This window comes from Siniperca chuatsi, linkage group LG20 (assembly GCF_020085105.1).
Source record: "Siniperca chuatsi isolate FFG_IHB_CAS linkage group LG20, ASM2008510v1, whole genome shotgun sequence".
Classification (NCBI taxonomy): Eukaryota; Metazoa; Chordata; class Actinopteri; order Centrarchiformes; family Sinipercidae; genus Siniperca; species Siniperca chuatsi.
The window spans coordinates 3,881,460-3,887,637 of NC_058061.1; positions in this window are offsets into that span (position 1 = coordinate 3,881,460).

Sequence of the window (6,178 nt, forward strand, 5' to 3'; positions counted from 1 at the left end):
CCCCTCAAACTTAGTCTGATTTTAAAGTCCACCATCTGCTCTAACTGCGCCTTAACCAGGTCTTTACCCCATAATGTTGCATTCAAATGTATTTATTGCTGGTTTAATACACCCCCCCCCCTTTTAAAAATCATTTAACCATTTTCATCCTTATCTTTTATTGTTGCTGCACTTTTGTATGATTTAATGTTTGTCATAATGTGGTGGAGGAAGTACTCCTTTACTTCAGTAAAAGTCGCAAAACAACAGTGTAAAAATACTCCATTACAAGTACATTACAAGTCTTCTTTTCCTTTCGGCTGTTCCCTTTCAGGGGTCGCCACAGCGAATCATGTGCCTCCATCTAACCCTGTCCTCTGCGTCCTCTTCACTCACACCAATGAACTTCATGTCCTCTCTCACTACATCCATAAATCTCCTCTTTGGTCTTCCTCTAGACCTCCTGCCTGGCAGCTCCAACCTCAGCATCCTTCTACCAATATATTCACATACAAGTACATTACAAGTACTATCAGCAAAATGTACTTCAAGTGTCAAACGTCAAAGTACAGATTCTTCACACAAAAAATGGCCCCTGTGAGTGATATTATACGACATTATTAAACTGTTAATTGTGATGGATCAATGTGTAATTCTGAGGGGTTGTGATATATATATATATAGGAGGAGTTTGGAGGGGAAATCTCTTAACAATGCATTGAGTTTAAAAAGTTTTTTTATGTAAAATCTTAAACTGTAAAGTAACCAGTAACAACAGCTGCCAGATAAATGTAGCGGAGTAAAAAGGACAACATTTCCCTCTGAAATGTAGTGAAGCAGAAGTATAAAGTAGCATTAAATGGAAATACTCAAGTCGTACAATATGGACGTACTTGTACTTTGACTGAGCACACTATTTTAAAATTATTTTTTTGCCGAGCAGAGTCAGTTTTCTTTGTGTTATATTCACATAAGTAAAAGTAGCAATACCACAATATAAAAATACTCTGTTGTAAAAGTCCTGCATTCACAAATGTACTTATATAGGCAGGCTATTGTCAGAAAAAGGTACTTACAGTAAGTTTCAAATTCATTATGCGTAATATCCCCTTTAATATTATATACATGTATGTGTATTTTACCATGTATGTACACATAATACATATAGATACATTATTTATATTTACTTGTGCATCATTGGCACAAAAAATCTTTTGGGATGAATAAAGTTGTATCTTATCTCATTATATTACTATTTATATTACTGGATTATTATTACCGATGCATTAACATGCAAACACCATTTTAATGTTGTAGGTGGTTGAAGTTGAGCTAATTTGAAGTATTTTATGCTGTTAAACTACTTCAGATGTGAACATGTATTTTTTACTAGTATAGTAAAGGAACTAATTATAGCTGATAATTGTAGTGGAAATGTAGTGGTACAAGTAGTAAAATGTACAGTATAAGTACATTAACAACACAGTTTAAAAACTGTATTTCATCACAACAAGAAGATGTAGAGAGACAGAGAAGTTTTTTGCTGTGCAACAACAAAAAACCCACATTAGCAAGAGAAAAATCTTATTATTAGAGCTATTATTGCTCATTAATCGATGTATGTTCAGTTAAGAATTCAATTTTCCCGACGGCACTTGAAGGCATCCTCACGGGGCTCCTCAGTGTGCAGATGTTTATCCACAGCTGCTTTCAATTAACGTGTGTTTAAGGCGGAAATAAAGCGTCTGTGCCGCAAAGTTGAGTGTTTTTCTGAAGCTGCTGCAGCTCCTCTGTTACATCAGTCAGAGAAAACACTGAAAACTAACCTCTGCCACACGAGGGCGCTAAAGGATCTATAATATGACACCTTGAGTCTGACCTGGTCCATGATGCCCCAGTGATGGTGAAGAACTGGTTGTAGTGGGACAAATGAGATAGGCTTTCTTTAACTGCATGAATAAAATGTAGTTCTACTCAGTGGTGAGTTTATGGTGACCCTACTGTAGCCTGTATAATTACAGATCGATCGATCAATAGATAGATAGAGTATTAATCCCAGTGGGAAATTACAGCATCAAAATAACGTCAGTCACAAACAACCAGAGGTGGAGGAAGCATTCAGATCCTTTACTGCAGTAAAAGTACTGATACCACACTGTAAAAATGTGTGTTGAAATGTTACTGCAGTAAAAGTATGTCAGTATAATCAGGTAAAAGTACTTAAAGTATTAAAGTAAAAGTACTCGGTGCAGTGAAGCGTCCCTGTGGCTGTTGTGCTGTTATATATTCTGTCATCAGATTATTATTCCTCGTGCATTAATGTAAAGCAGGATGTTGTAACTGGATGTAACTAACGCTGTCACATAAATGTAGCAGAGAAAAAAGTATAAAGCTGCATGAAAAGTACCTCAGATTTGTACTTAAACACGGTACTTGAGTAAATGTACTTAGTTGTATTCCAACACTGCTATTTTAACAGTCTTGGTGCATCAGCAGTGATTATTATGGTTTAAACCTCATGAGACTTCGTTGCAGTGAAACTCTCTAATATATATAATATTGTCACAGAGCAGAGCTGCAGATCATGTGGCGGTTTTGTAAAAAGAAACCCTGCACTTGTGACCTTAATCCTTTCTGGGATGCTTCCTCTCAGTGTGTCTGTCCTCTGTGTCCTCTGGCGTCACCCACCCACAGCTGCAAGACTAATGTGCTGAGCAGGCAGAGCTTTGTCCTCTATCAACCCACAACGTCCCAGCGGTTCACATCTCAGCCTGGACGTCTACAGGACAGAGTCAGTGCTGCGGAGGAGCTGCTTGTTTTAAGACCACAGGAGTCTTGTAGGGTTTTAACTGCGTCCACAAGACAAAGTCCTGCACTCTTACTGCACTCAGGGGTTTAACTGGTTGTAAAAGTGGAGGACAGTGGAAGTCAGAGAGATGGATTATCAGTCTGCAGAGTTTCTGTGTTGTCCTCGATCAGTCCATCCTCAGCAGAGAAGATCATCTGAGAAGGCAGGGAGTTTGATAACAATGACAAAATGCTTCCCAAAATATTGCAAAACATGACAAAGGAGACAAAAAAAACTACCATTTATCTAAATCCCATTTTTGTGACTAAAAAAGCCTTCAGTTATAAAAATGACTGATTAAATGCTGTAGTAGCTAACTAAAGAAAATCCATCTAGTGAGCAAATATATGAACAACATGAGTGTAGGTTTGTTTACCCACAGCGAGCAGCTCCACGAGGCACTTTGAGCTAAATGCTAACATCAGCATGCTAACATGCTGATGTTTAGCAGGTATAATGTTTACCATTTTAGTTTAACGTGTTAGCATGCTGCTATTTGCTAATTAGCGCTAAACACAAAGTACAGCCGAGGCTGATGGGAATGTCTTTAGTTCTGCAGGTATTTGGTCACAATTGAAATTTTGACCTGATGGTGGCGCTAGAGGAAAAGTCAGAGGACGACCAAAGTCAGTAGGATTCATCCTCTGGGAACCGTGAATGTTTGAACAAAATTTCATGGGAAACCATTTAAAAGCTGTTGAGATATTTCAGTCTGGACCGAAGCGGTGGACCGACCTGCTGACGCTTTCACACACCTGTAGTTGGTTTGCTCTGGACCGAATCAGTTCGAGCGTTTTGCCATTGGTTCGGTTTCTTTTCGCGCTTAGAAAAATCCAAACGAACCAAAACGCATAATACAAACCACGTGAGAGCGTTCTCTCCGCTTATTGGTCAGATGTGTCTGGGGCGGGAGCAAGAAAGTAAATACAGGAAGAAGGTCCTGTGTTCTGGACTCTGTGACACATTTCATTTAGCTTGGAGCGACGGCACAGTTGGCATTTGCTCATAACCGTGGTAATTATCTAGCTGAATGCACTTCGAGGAAACGTCTTGAAAACACTAAGTTAACTTATAAGGTCAGTTTCAGGTGAAACTAGGCAGACACTCAGGAAGACTCCTCCCTGAGGGCGGGGCCTAAACAACACAGAGTAGCTTAAATTTCTGAGTTCGCAGACCATTTTCACAGTTGGGAATGACTTCCGGATGGGAGCCGAAACGTCTTGATTCTGAAAACAGCGTCCAGATGACTACGACCGAAACCTTTTCTACGATTAACTTATAACGTTCACACGCAGACGACTGAGCAGAACAAGGGAGCTAACATTGAGCATGTACAAGGACCGAAGGCGTGTTCGGTAAGCGTGATATGTTAATGGTGGTTAATGGTACGCCAGATCACGTTCCCACCACAAACAAACCACTCCAGAGTTCGTTTGGGACCCCGGACCGAGACCACCTCCTCTCAAGGGTCTACCAGAGTTCGTTTGACGGCTTTCACATCAGCCCAAACCAACCGTACTAACCGGGCAAATGCAGGGTTCGTTTTCGGTGTGTGGGAAACATTTATCGGAGTATTGGTTCAAGTACAGTAGTCTCGTGACACTCTGGGATCACCTGTACATGCGTGTTTTTGAATCAACATGTCAAAATGTCACAAATTTTGAAGCTTTAAAAAAAATTAAATGCTATAATGTTCTATTCAATTCATATTTGACTTGAAATGTCTGTACCCTTGTGTCTGTAAGTTATATTGCCCTAATGGGAGTTAGAAAAACAAGCGTTGTCACTAATTTCTGAGGTCTTTACAGCCAGGAAATCAATAGAACCTAATGTTCAAACATAGTTTTGGTCAACATTTGACTCTTAAATTATCGTTTTGAACTGGATTTTTTGTTTTCAGTTACAAATAATTGAACTTTTCATGGATTTTCTCTTCACCTTCTATGACAGAAGAGAGAGGTGCAGATGGGAAGGATACAGTATGTATACTTTTAGTATGTATATGTATGTATGTATACTTTTACGCTCTAAAGACTTCGAAAATAACTGAATTAATGGTCGTAACTATTCTTCTGTTGTCTGTAACATGAAAACAAAGCATGCTTCCCCCCCTGAAACAATGAACTGAGACATTTTAAAACCAGAATGGATTTATTGTGACAACATTTCAACACCAAAAGCCCTTGAACGTTTTTTTTTTTTCTCCATTCGATCGCAGTCGACAGTAGAATCCACACGGAAATCAGGTTTTCTGATGTTTTACAAGAGGAGACATAAAGCACAGACCGACACGAGTGAGCTCACATGGATCCATGATAGAAAAAAAAATAAAAATAACAAACATTGTTTGGCACACAAATGACTCAATAATATAATTTCAAGTTTAAAAAGGTGTTACAACAAGTCGGCCTTTCAGCTCTAAAATCCTGACCAGGAATCTTTACTGACATTACAAACACTTCTTACCCTCTTAAAATGATAAACAGTATTCGGAGCTGTGAGTAAAACTACGGGTTTGGTAGTCGTTAGAAGTCCAGAGACACTAGCGAACTTCAGGCTACACTGGCAACATGTTGGTGGTGAAGATAATTCAGAGGGGACGTTTGTGGTCTCAGCACTTCGTACATTACTCCCTGATTCGGTCACACAGCGTTCCCTACGCAAACCTTGGAGGAAAAACCAAAACGTTATTCTTAACCTGTCGTCCAGCTGCGGGTTGCATCCTCAGAGGTACTTTTTGTGATTTCATAGATTCTACTTTCTGCGCCGAATGATAAAATATTTGTACGTTAAGTCTGCAGCAGTCTGGAAAAGTTGGATTTAAACGTTTAAACGTTTAATTTCTCCGGGCAGACAGAAGACATCATGAAAACACCGTCTGAAGATCCAACACGCTGCTGAACAACAAGTAAAATATAACGGTTTGACTTTTGCGTAGAGAACTCTACGTTCAAGCCAAAATCCCCCTCAATGTACATTTGTAAGCTGCTACTACACACAGATATTTATCCATAATGTGCACTGGTTTCACCTAAAAGGGCATAAAACACAGGACATGAAGAAAAAGGACGGTATGAAATTACACTACACATATCACAAATTAAACACAATTACTTAAATCTCCTTTCAACATGAAGTATTAATGGCTTTACCATTATCCTCCATCGCTTAACATTTAAGAGGCAAAAATGGTGTCAACAGATGTAAGGAATGAGGAAACATAAAACATGACATTTGGATGAAAAGAGGACAAAATGAAGGACATCTAACAGCTCATTCTAATAAAAATATGCTAACATCTACTAGGTGCACTTCAGATTTGCTGGAGAATGTTATATATTAAGAAAATAA